General features: G+C 41.1%; 1 protein-coding gene and 1 pseudogene across 3 annotated transcripts in view; one reads left to right on the forward strand and one right to left on the reverse strand.

Moving 5' to 3' along the window:
* MGAT4A (alpha-1,3-mannosyl-glycoprotein 4-beta-N-acetylglucosaminyltransferase A) overlaps positions 1-13763 on the reverse strand; it is a 114684-nt gene that overhangs the window by 65540 nt on the left and 35381 nt on the right. The window lies entirely within an intron of this gene.
* LOC115838320 lies at positions 11827-13210 on the forward strand (annotated as a pseudogene).

The raw sequence follows: 13763 nt of genomic DNA on the forward strand, positions 1-13763 counted from the left end.
AGAAATCCTGTCTCTACTAAAAATACAAAATTAGGTGGACATGGTGACACATGCCTGTAATCCCAGCTACTTGGGAGGCTGAGGCAGGAGAATCGCTTGAACCTGGGAGGCAGAGGTTGCGGTGAGCCAAGATCGCGCCATTGCACTCCAGCCTGGGCAACAAGAGCAGAATTCCATCTCAAAACAAACAAACAAACAAACAAACAAAAAAACAAAAAAAACACCATTTTGCAACCATCATAGCAATAACCGACTCAGGCAAGCATCAAAAATGCATGCTAAAACTAACAGGTGAGAGTCTGATTAAAAAAAAAACCAGGTATTTATATCATCTTAAAATACCTCCCCACGAATTAGTCATTATTTTAAAAAAAAATGATAAAATACCTCCCACGAATTATCATTATTTACAAGATGATAAACCATGACATTCATAAAGTTAAAGTTGGCAATAATGGGACAGAGATCACGTGCCTCATGAAGCGAACCCCAGAGGACACCCCTCATTACGTGGAATTCCTGCCCAAAATGCATAATCTGATTCTAATCTCAAGGAAACATTGGACACATCCAAATTGGGGGATTATGTATAAAACAAACGGTGGCCGGGCGTGGTGGCTCACGCCTGTAATCCCAGCATTTTGGGAGGCTGAGGCAGGCGGATCACAAGGTCAGGAGATTGAGACCATCCTGGCTAACACAGTGAAACCCCGTCTCTACTAAAAAAACACAAAAATTTAGCCGGGTGTGGTGGCGGGCGCCTGTAGTCCCAGCTACGCGGGAAGCTGAGGCAGGAGAATGGCGTGAACCCGGGAGGCGGAGGTTGCAGTGAGCCGAGATCGCGCCACTGCACTCCAGCCTGGGTAACAGAGCGAGACTCCGTCTCAAAAAAAATGGCTTCCACTTTAAGACATGTCAAGGTCATCAAAGACAAAGGCTGAGGAAACGACCAAGGGTAAGAGAGACTAAATGCAAAGCACTGTCCTGGACTGGATCCTGGACCAGAAGAAATAAATGCTGTTAAGAACATTACTGGAAAAATAACAGAACACAGACTACGGAATGGGTATAATTGTGCCAATGTTAAATTTCCTGGATTTGACACTTGAACTGTGGTAATGTAAGAGAATGCCCTGGTTCTTAGGAAATAAACATAAAAGTATTTAGGGGTAAAGGGGCATGATTTCTGCAATTTACTCTGAAATGGTTCTGAAAAGAAACAAATATCTGTAGAAAGGAAGATGATAGAGGCAAAATGTTCACAACAGGTGAAATGTGTAGAGAAGTTATTTGTACTATCCTTGCAACTCTTCATTTCATCATTTTTTTTTAATACAATGATGCTTTAAAGTAAGCAGGAGATTGAATGGCAGATATAGGCTCAGTCTTTCATCAGCTCCTGAGTGGTAGAAAGGGATGGGAGTCTGAGGGCAGTCTCTATCTCCACATGCATTTTCTTGTTATGTTTTGAAATCACCCTCCCAGAGGCCAGCTTCAACAAGTAGGAAGAATAAGCAGTCCCAGTAGAGAAATGCTGCACCCCTAATTCTAAAATGCTTCCCTGCTTTGAGGGGAACTGTCCATGCTCTTGGAAAGTTAGCTTAGAAAAAGTCCCTGGGGGCCCATGGACTATTGGATAATGTCACAGGTATTTAGTTTCTAGCCCGGATGCTATTGCTGTTCTTAGTCCAAGACCCACAGCTGTGAAAAGGCTCCAGAGGGGCCATTTTTGATCTCTCTCACATCCGTCCTTTGTTTCTAACTCCATTCTGCCACATTAAAAGAGTTCTCCACAGCAACAGGGCAATTTCATATTCCATCCAGAAAGCCAACTCAACTTTCTAGAACATTTTCCCTAGACTTTTCTCCATTTATATTTCCCATAATACTATACAGCTTTCTTGAGGAAGAGAGTTGTTTATCTGCTTCCAGCATTCAGTTCACTTTAACATAACAGATGAAAAAAATCCTTCAAATTAATATGTTTGATAATTCCCTGTTGTCAACATTAGTAGCAAAATTCTTATTTTTGCTTTTCTTGGAATCATTTCAATCGGTTTGCATGGGGGGTCATGGTGGGAAACTGAGGGAACTCTCATACTACCATCTTACTGGGAAGTGCCCAGTTTTGTTTATTGTTTTGTTTTTACTGTGGACAAAATCTAACTTTTTTAATTGTAGAAAATTATATGTTCAGCCTAGACAATGAAAGTACAATTATGTTTTGTACAAATCGTGTTTTGTGAACCTAAGATTCTAAAACAAAATTTCCAGAGAAACCACTTTGATTCTTCAACTCAAATATTTAGGTCAGTTTCCAGTGAAAAGGGTAACTTTGGGCTTTCAAAGACTTACTAGGCTAAACCATATAAAATTGCTGATATTTGATCCTTTTTGGCAAAAATGGTAATTTCATATGAAATTGTTCAACAGTATAAATGAATGATGAACACAAACAAAAAGCACCAATAAGTCACATTTAATGTGTGGTGAATAAAAACAGACCAGAGAACTTCATTTTTTAAACAATAGTAACTTCTTATCAGCCAGATGTATAAGATACTACTAAATTCAGAGCTAATGTCAAAAACTGGCTTTTTGTATTGAAATAAAAACTACCAAAAGTTAAACCCACTCTTTATTTCTTAATTTAAAACATTTCAATATTTATTAGATAATAAAATTCTGGCACTGAAAAAAATGTTGAGAAGTCCTCTGGGCTGGGCACGGTGGCTCACACCTGAAATCCCAGTGCTTTGGGAGGCCAGGGCAGGAGGATTGCTTGAACCTAAAAGTTTGAGACCAGCCTGGGCAAAATAGGGAGACCTTGTCTCTACAACAAATTTTCAAAAATTAGCCAGTGTGGTACTGCATTCCTGTAGCCCCAGCTACTCAGGAGGCTGAAGTGGGAGGATCCCTTGAGCCCAGGGGTTTGAGGCTACAGTGAGTGGCAAATGTGCCACTGAACTCCAGCCTGGGTGACAGAGCAAGACCCTGTCTCCTAAAAAAAAAAAAAAAAAAAAAAAAAAAACAGGAGTCATCTGGTTCAACCTCAGTACCACATTGAACTGATACAATTCTTTCCACAGATAAAATTTTTTTAAATATGAATGAGGAAGGTTTTTAGTAAGATTCCAAAATTTAACAAGCTTTACTTCTCAGGAAGCCACTGCCTTTGAAAAACGTTCTATTTCACTTTGTAAAGATTTCACATGCATCACTCTTACACAACCATTTTAAATTAGCAAGAAGATGGCCTAGATGAAATTGCAGAAAATTTCCCACTTATAAACCTCTTAAGCATAAAGAAAAAAAAATAAAAGAACTGGATTCAGAGGGTGGTTTAGGAGAACTAATGCCGTAAAAAGCCAAAAGACACAGTGAACGGCAGTCCAAATGAAACAGGCTGAAAGAACAGAACTTGAACAGACAATTCTAATTAGAATGGATAGCTAAAACTTACAAACGAGACCAAGTATCTCATTGTTTCCTGAATTTATCATGCATAAGAACCACCTAAAAGGGCCCATTAAAACACAGAATTCTGGACTTCACTTCCAGGGATCCTGATTCCATAGGTCTGAAGTGGGGCCCAAGAATTTCTAATAAGCTCCCAGGTGATGCTGATGTGCCAGTCCCAGGTCCATGAGCGGAGAAGCCCAGAGGTAGCCAGCATTGTCCTCAGGGTAGTTCTAGACTCGAGCAGCCTAGAAGTTTATGTAGTTCTAGTCTACCAGTTCCTTCTCCTCTCCCTTCCTCTGGCCCACAGGTTAAGGGTTCCAGGGACAGGGGGCGCTCATTAAAATGTTTAGGGACATAATCCTGAAGATTAACTTGGGGCAGAGAGGGGTTTCCAAGTATCCAGTGAACACCAGTTTCAAAGGTCTCTTACATGGCATTATCAAGGTTATTCTGGTTTTGGAGTACTCCAGTCAGGATCCAACACATACACACGGATTCTGAAAATAGCTGCACCCTTCTAAATTCAAAAGAGAAAATGGGGCTCATAGATATATAGGATCATACACTTTAGTTAAATTAAAATAATGAATATAATTCATTTACTCCCTTATAAGATGTTTTCAGTATACTTACAAAACAGTGACTAGTGAATACCAAATCGGTTATGGTTGAAATATTTTCTGGAACGCAACCACTATTTCTCTAAGCTGTCAGCTAATATAATCATTAACAGTGTCATTCAAAACAAACTTCCAGGTAGAGGTTTAATAAGTTAAAATCTATCCCCTGACCTAATAAACATAACACCTTAAGACAAAAAATGATGCTGCATGTACCTATAACAGTTTGTTTCTTTGGTGGTTTTTTTTTTTTTTTTTTTTGGAGACAGAGTCTCGCTCTGTCACCCAGGCTGGAGTGCAGTGGCGTGATCTCGGCTCACTGCAACCTCCACCTCCTGGGTTCAAGCGATTCTCCTGCCTCAGCCTCCCAAAGAGCTGGGATTACAGGTGCACACTGCCACACTCGGCCAAGTTTTTGTATTTCAGTAGAGATGGGATTTCAGTGTTACCCAGTCTGGTCCTGAACTCCTGACCTCAAGTGATCTGCCTGCCTCGGCCTTCCAAATCTAAATAGACATAATAATTTTCCTTGATTTCCCTTGGGAAAGGGCAATCTCTTTTTAGTAAGTTCATCATAAAGTCCCAAATTCCCTTATAATAATAAAATGAGGAACTATAAAAATTCATAACTCATGATAACATTCATTAGAGTACACTTAGCTATATGTTTATAACAGCTCTTCACTCTAAAAATATTAACAATGATTGTATTCAACCTGACTTTTTAAAATTCAACCACAAGGAGCTTGGAGTGAAAATTATCAGATGGTTATAAACTATTTTCCTTAAGTACTTTAAAGTTACTGGGAGACACTTCTTCATAAAGGTGTATTTCATTCTAAAAGGAAAATTAAAAACATTTTGTATTCTGAAAGCTATAATGCCCTGTATTTTCCTATGAAGAATCCTCAAGACACAGCATTAGAATTCTAATGTAGTTCTACATTAGAACTACAAAGATAACTACATAGTTATCTCATGTAGAACTATGTAGATAGTTATAACTGTTACAAACATATAGCTAAGTGTACTATGTAGATAGTTCTACATTAGAACTATCTTAAACTAAAAAGCAGGGTACTGATAATTAACCAGTCACACACTATGGAATAGCTCTACTAACAAGCGTGCCCTCTTACTGCATGTCCCTAGCTAGATCTGGATATTCCTTATATGACCTATTTCATGCTTTCTCCTTCTTCCCTCTTCTCGCTTTCCTCTTGTTCGTTAATTTCCACCTTCCCTCTCCTGATATTCTTCTGCAAAATGCTTTTCAAATTCTTCTGTGTTTCTTTTCTGGATTTTTCATTTTCAATCAAACTTTACTGTTCTCACCTCTTTCTTTTCATGTTATTCATGCTCCCCCCACCCACCCCACAATAGCCCTGTCTTCTTTTCCTTTGTTTCAAATTTCTGAGGACTTTATTTCTCCACGTCAATGGTTTAAACAGTCCACTTGCTTGCCCTGCAGGCCCAGACCAAAATCACAGTTGACACCATTTCCAACACCGGCTAGTGCTTCCAGGCTGCGGCACTCCCACTTTAACTGTGGGAACTTGACAGACTCACCCTGTGGTCTTATGAAAGGGGCCTAGTGAACCAGAAGATGCCTCAGACTGAAAAAGGAAAAAACAAATGAACCTGCCTCGCTACAGGTGAGGCAGCAGTGAGAATGTGAGCTACAGCCTCCTCCACCCTTGTCTGACTCTTCCAATAGTCCACTGATGATGAGACAGGTGAGGATATAGGTTACCAAGATTTTATCTTCCCATCCCATCTGACTCCTCCTTAACCCTCAGTATGTCACCAAGGTCCACTGCACCCAAATTTAGCTATCGTTTCTTTTTTGAAATCTATTTTTAAGGACTGATACTTCATGGCTGTTAGTCTTTCTTAGAAACCTCCCAACAGATAAAGGGAACATTTGGGCTTTTTTTAAAACAAAACAAAAAAACAATATAACTCATTCTGGCTAGCAATTACCATGAGTCCCTCATACTGTTTTATAAATCTAAGACACTGTGGCAAGCAGACTCTGCAGTGACTCCAGTGACCCTCTTCCTTCTGGTATTCACAGACTTCCATAACCTCTGCCCCTTGAGTGCAGCCTGACACAGTGACTTGCTTCTAATGAACAGAATATGGTAAAGGTCATAGGCGTCACTTCCAGGATTATGTTATATTATATAGGACTCCATCTTACATAACATCTATAGTGTATAGTATAATATATGGTGTCTCTAGACTTCCTGACTTTGGAGAAGTAAACAACTAAACTGAAAAGCCCACGGGACAAAGAGCTTAGAGCTGCTTCCCAGAAAACAGTCAACAACAAGCCTGGGCTCTCAGTCCTACAGCCACAAGGAAATGACTTCTGCCAACAGTGTGGATAAGCTTGGGAGTGTATTCTTTCCGAGTCAGGTCTCAAGATGATAGTGTAGTCCAGCTGACACCTCAGTGCATCCTTCTGAGAGCCCAGGTAGAGGGCTCAGTTAAGCCATGCCCAGTTTCCTAGCCCACAGAAAATAAGAGATAATAAATGTATGTCATTTTAAACCACTAAACTTGTGGTAATTTATTATGCATAAATAGATAACTAATACAGATATAGGATCTCAGTGAGCCTATTTTTTCTGTATCTTAAAACTTTTTGCTATTTTATTGTCCTAAGAATTATTTTATGATTTTATAATTACTCATCAATCATGCCTAATCATGCTAAAAAAAAACTAAATAAAATGGAAGAATGATAGAATCACCTGGAGGATGGTACACAGTGACATAAATCACCACTATTATATCATCTTTTAGTTTTCTTATTGTGTTGCTAAGACTATTGGCATCATCTTTCAGGATGGTATAAAAGAAGTTCAAAAACACTACTTTGTAGTCTTCTGTAACCTTTGCTGAAAACAACTGAGAATTTAGGATTTTTCCTTTTTGTACCCAAAATAGCAAAAAGAAGAAAAGTCACAGCAAAGACATCTGACAACTGTAGGACAAATCAGAAAATGAATGTAGAAAGACAGGTAGTATCACTATAGACTCTAATAATGTTGGTGAAATTGATCATAAAAGCAAAATCTCAGACTACGAGTCTTCAGATGACAATATCCTTGAAGAATTTTCTCTAATTCAAGATGAGACTTCCAGTTCCAGACCAAGATGGAATAGACACACTTCTCTCTATGCATCCTGCTAAACACAATTATAAACCCACACAATATAAATAAGAAGGCTGGGCACCATGGCTCACATCCGTAATCCCAACACTTTGGAGACTAAAGCGGGTGGATCACGTGAGCTCAGAAGTTCAAGACCAGCCTTGGCACCATGGGGAAACCCTGTCTCTACAAAAAATACAAAAATTAGCCAGGCGTGGTGGTGGGCGCCTATAGTCCCAGCTACTCGGGAGGCTGAGGCGGGAGGATGGCTTGAGCATAAGAGGCAGAGGTTGCAGTGAACTGAGTTTGTGCCAGTGCACTCCAGCCTGGGCAACACAGTGAGACCCTGTCTCAACAACCACCATAAAAAATTAAAAATAAGAAGACTCTGAAAGGTGGAAAGCAGAAGGCAGAAAGGGTAGAGTCACTGGGACCCAAGAAACAACACAGCAGTGAGTTCTCTGAATTTTCTTTCTGCCTCGTATATCCTAGAATGGGAACTAGAAAAGTCAGCAACCTGAAAACACCAACAAGAGCACAAAAAAAAAAAAAAAAAAAGGACCAAGAAAAGCCTGCTAACTCTATGCAAAGGACTCAGTAAAGGGCAACCTAGCAGGACAGAAAACATCAGACAATCACCACTCTACTCCAGCCATATACCATGAAAACACATGGTCCCATCCCCACTCTATCAGCAATGGCCAGGCAGGGAGCCTAGACTTCCACCCTTGCCCAACTGTTACAAGGCCCCCTCACACCCATAATATGTGGATGGGGTCAGGAAAGACTGAGTGAGGGAGCTGGGACTTTCACTACCCTCCACCAGTAATGAGCCTCCTGGCGAGGTGTGAGTGGAGGCCACAGGAGAAGCAGTAGCAGGGTCCCTTCTCCCCTCTTAGCAAGGGTGGCGTCAGCACAGGCCTTAAGGGAAACTGACCTCCCAACCCTGAGCAGCTGGAAGGAGGAATCCCTCCCTGCTGGGTACTGATGGATGCTTTGGACTTTCATCCCATTCCCACCAGCATAATGAGGTGGCACAGCCCCGTACCCTCCCAAAATGATGTCAGAAAAGGCCAGCTATGACAGACAATGTAAATAAAAGCCAGAGTCTTATAACAAACACCCAAAATGCCTTGGACACAACTGAAAATCACTCATAATATTGAGAACCAGGAAAATCTCAACATCAGTGAGAACAAACTATGAACAGATGCCAACACCAAGATGTCACAGATGTTGAAATTACCTTGTAAGGATTTAAAGCAGCCATCATAAAAATGCTCCAATGGGTACATTAAACAAATTTTTAAAACTGATACCCTAAGAAATAGAAAATATAAATAAACAAATGCAAGTTTCAGAATATGAAATATAATAATTGAAACAAAAAAAACCTAATGGGTGAGCTCAAGAGCAGATGGAGAGAATCAGTGATCCTCAAGAAAGACAACAGCAATTACCCAATCTAGTCAAAAGAGAGAATATAGACTAAGGAAAAAATTAACAGAGCCTCAGGGACATTTGGAACCGTAACAAAAGATCTGAGATCTAACACTGCTATCATCAGCATCACAGAAGGGATAGAGAAAGAGGGTGGGGTGGGAAAAGTACAATCATGCTGCATGTATGTCCAGGGGTCTTGTAAGATTATAATGGAGGCTGGGCGCAGTGGCTCACACCTGTAATCCCAGCACTTTGGAATGTTGAGGCAAGAGGATTGCTTGAGGCCAGAAGTTCAAGACCAGCCTGAGCAATGCAGTGAAACCCCATCTCTACAAAAAATACAAAAATTAGCTGGGTAATGTAGTCCCAGCTACTAGGGAGCTGAGGCAGGAGGATCACTGGAGCCTAGGGGGTTGATGCTAAAGTGAGCCATGCTCACACCACTATACTCTAGCCTGGGCATCAGAGCAAGCCCTGTCTCAAAAAAAAAAGATTATAATGGAGCTGAAAAATTCCTATCACCTAGTGACACTGTAGCCATTGTAACGGCGTAACACAATGCATGACTCACATGGATGTGGTGATGTTGGTGTAAATAAACCTACTGCACTGCCAGTCATGTAACGGTCTAGCACATACAATTATGTACAGTACATACTTGATAATGACAATAAACTGTTACTGGTTTATGAATTTACTATACTATACTTTTTATTGTTCTTTTAGAGTATACTCCTCCTGCTCATAGGAAAAAAAAGTTATCTGGAAAACAGCCTCAGGTCCTTCAGGAGGTAACCTAGAAGGAGGCACTGTTCTCATAGGAGATGACAGCTTCATGTGTGTTACCGCCCCTGAAGGCCTTCCAGCAGGACAAGATGTGGAGGTGGAAGACAGGGAAACTGATGATCCTGACCCTCTGTAGGCCTAGGCTAATGTGTATGTCTCTTCATTTTTAACAACAAAGTTTAAAAAGTAAAAAAATAATAAATTTTAAATAGAAAAAGCTTATAGAAAATGAATATAAAAAAGAAAATATTTTATGCGGTTATACAATGTGGTTGTGTTTTAAGCTTAGTGTTACTAACAAAGGAGTCAGTTGAAATTTTTTTAAGTTAAAAAGTTATAATAAGCTAAGATTAATTATTAATATTTTTTGAGACAGGGTCTTGTTTTGTCACCCAGGCTAGAGTTGAGTGTCCTGATCAAGGCTCACCGCAGCCTCAACCTTCTTGGCTCAAGTGATCATCTCACCTCAGCCTCCAGAGTAGCTGAAGTACAGGTACATGCCACTACACTCAGCTAATTTTTGTGCGTTTTTTTGTTTTTGTAGAGACAGGGTCTCACTATATTGCCCAGGCTGGTCTTGAACTCCTGGGCTCAAGTGATCCTCCCGCCTCAGCCTCCCGAAGTGCTAGGATTCCATGTGTGAGCCACTACCCCTAGCCAGGTTAATTTATTTTTGAAGAATAATATTTTTATAAACTGAATGTATCCTTAGTTCAGTATTTGTGAAGGCTATGGCAGTCTACAGTAGTGTACGGTAATGTCTTAGACCTTCATATTCACTCCCCACTCACTCACTGACTCATCCAGAGCAACTTCTACTCCTGCACGCTCCATTCATGGTAAGTGCTCTCTACAGGTGTACTGTTTCACCTTTTATATTGTATTTTTACTTTATCTTTTCTATGTTTAAATATATTTAGATACACAAATACTTAGCATTGTGTTATAATTGCCTATGGAATTCAGTACAGTAACATGCTACACAGGTTTGTAGCGTAGGAGCAGTACGTAGGTGTGTAGTGGGCTGCACCATCTAGGTTTGTGTAAGTATACCCTATGATGTTCACACAACAAAACCACCTAACGATGCATTTCTCAGAACACATCCCCATCATTAAGTGACACATGACTGTACTTGGAGAAATAATAGCTAGAATTTCCCAAATTTGGCAAAACACATAAACCTACATAAAGATTCAAGAAGCTGAGCAAAACCCAAACAGGATAAACCTGAAGAAACCCATGAAAAGAAACACCACAATTGAACGTTAGAAAACTAGAGACAAAGAAATCAACCAGAAGGAAAACACACATGACCTACTGGGGAAAAGATTTTGAATTACAGCAAATTTCTCATCAGAAACCATGGAGATCAGAAGGAAATGGCACACTTTTTAAGCACTAAAAGAAAAGAACTGTCAATCTCAAATTCCATCTCTGGCAAAACTATCTGTAAGGAATAAAGGGAAAATCAAGATATTCTTATAAAAAAGAAAACTGATGGAATTTGCCATCAGCAAACCTATCTGAAAAGAATGGCTAAAGGAAGTTCTTAAAAAAGAAAGGAAATAATAAAGGAAGGAATCTTGCAACATCAAAAAGGAAGAACTGAAAAAGAGAAAAAAATGCAAGGAGACATTCCTTTTCTCCTTGAGTTTTCTAAATTACATTTGATGGTTGAGGCAAAAAGCATAACATTGTCTGATGTGGTTCTTGATGTAAAAGAAATATTTAAAACAATTATAACCAGGCTAGGCAACAAAGCGAAACCCCTATTCTATAGACAAATTAAAGAATTAGCTGGGTGTGGTGGCATGCATCTGTGGTCCCACATACTTGCGGGGCTCAGGTGGGAGAACTGCTTGAGCCTTAGAGGTTAAGCCTGCAGTGAGCTGTGACAGAGTGAGAGCTTCTCTCAAAAAAACAAAAAGATCAACTGGGGAGGGCAAAGGACTTTAAAGGAAATAAACTTTCATACTTCACTCAAACTGATAAAACGTCAACCCCAGTAGACCACGGTAAGTTATATATGTATACTTAAATATCTAGAGCAACCACTCAAATATCTATACAAAGAAATACACTCAAAAACACTACAGATACATCAAAATAGAATTTTGAAAACTGTTTCAGGAACACACAAGAAGTCAGGAAAAAAATTAAAACACTGAAGGGACAAACTATAAGGAAAAATAAAATGGTAGACTTGATTAAGCCTAACGTAACAATAATCACATTAAATGTAAATGGTCTAGAGCTCTTGGGGAAGACTTCTCCCGATTCATCCTCCACCCCAGCCCCAGCCCCGGCCTGGCCCCAGCACCAGCCCCAGCCCCAGCCACCCACCCACCATGGAGAAGGCAGAGCTGTCCCAGCAGGCCAAGCACTATGACAACATGGCCACCTACATGAAGGCCATGACCAAGCGGGGCACCCAGCTGTCCAGCAAGGAGGGCAATCTGCTCTCAGTGGCCTACAAATATGGGGTCAGGGACTACAGGTCCAGCTGGAAGGACATTTTGAGCACTGAGCAGGAAACTGACACCTCCGATATGAAGTTGCTACTGATTAAGTACCGTAGGGAGAAAGTGGAGTCTGAGCTGAGATCCACCTGCCCCATGGGCTTGGAATTTTTGGATACACCATGTTCTTGGAATTTTTGGATAAGTATTATATTCAATAGCCAATGAAACTAATCCAGAGAGAACCATCTTCTATTTGAAAGTAAAGGGGGATTACTTCCAGTATCTTGCTGAAGTTGCATGTGGTAATGATCAAAAACAGAAGGTAGGTCAGGTACAGTGGCTCATGCCTATAATCCTAGCACTTTGGGAGGCCAAGGCAGGTGAATCACCTGAGGTCAGGAGTTCAAGGCCAGCCTGGCCAACATGGCAAAACCCCATATCTACCAAAAATACAAAAATTAGCTGGGTGTGGTGGCGCATACCTGTAATCCCAGCTACTCAGGAGGCTGAGGTAGGAGACTCACTTGAACCCAGAAGGCGGAGGTTGAGTGAGCTGAGATAGCACCACTGTACTCCAGCCTGGGTGACAGAGCGAGACTCCATTTCAAAATAAAAACAAAACAAAACAAACAAAAAACACAGATGGTAGATAATTCACAGGAGCTTACCAAGAGGCATTTGACAATTTGATAAGCAAGAGAGAGATGCAATCCCCCCTTCCAATCTGCCTGGGGCTGGCTCTTAACTTTTCTGTGTTTTACTGTGAGATCCTTAACAACCCTGAGCTCACCTGCCCACTGGCTAAACTGGCTTTTTTTTTTTTTTTTTTGAGACAGAGTCTTGCTCTGTCTCCCAGACTGGTGTGTGGTGGTGCAATCTCAGCTCACTGCAACCTCCACCTCCTGGGTTCAAGTGATTCTTGTGCCTCAGCCTCCCGCGTAGCTGGGACTACATGTGCTCGCCATCATGCCAGTCTAATCTTTTGTATTTTTAGTAGAGACGAGGTTTCACCATGCTGGCCTGCCTGGTCTCGAAATCCTGGCCTCAAGGGATCCACCCACCTTTGCCTCCCAAAGTGCTGGGACTACAGCGTGAGCCACTGCACCCAGCCCTAAAACAGCCTTTGATGAAGCCACTGCAGAACTTGATACACTGAAGACTCAAAGACAGCCCCCTCATCATGCAGTTGCTGAGAGACAACCTAACAACACTGTGGACATCACACAGTGCAGAAAAAGAACGCAATGCAGCAGAAGGGGCTGAACACTAAATGCATGCAGGGTGTTATCCTTCCCTTCAAGAAACCTTTTTACCACGTCCATTCCTTATTCCACTTGGATTTCCTGTAGCAAAGAAACCTATTCATGTGTATGGAACCAACTGTTTATAGTATTTCCACACTGCAGCTTTGAGAAAACCTGATTCCCTGATTTGTTTGTCTTGGCTTTCCTGGTGTGCAGTTACTGCTGTAGAAAAGTATTAACAGCTTCATTCCATATAAACAAAAGTAACTTGAAGAAACTTATGTAGAGGACATATTTGTATCTGGTATTTAATCGTAACCAGGTCTGCCAGTGACTGTGTGTGTTTTTTTTTTTTTTGAGACGGAGTCTCGCTCTGTCACCCAGGCTGGAGTGCAGTGGCGCGATCTCGGCTCACTGCAAGCTCCGCCTCCCGGGTTCACGCCATTCTCCTGCCTCAGCCTCTCTGAGCAGCTGGGACTGCAGGCGCCTGCCACCACGCCCGGGCTAATTTTTTGTATTTTTAGTAGAGACGGGGTTTCACCGTGGTCTTGATCTCCTGACCTCGTGATCTGCCCGCCT

Source organism: Nomascus leucogenys, chromosome 14 (assembly GCF_006542625.1).
Source record: "Nomascus leucogenys isolate Asia chromosome 14, Asia_NLE_v1, whole genome shotgun sequence".
Lineage (NCBI taxonomy): Eukaryota > Metazoa > Chordata > Mammalia > Primates > Hylobatidae > Nomascus > Nomascus leucogenys.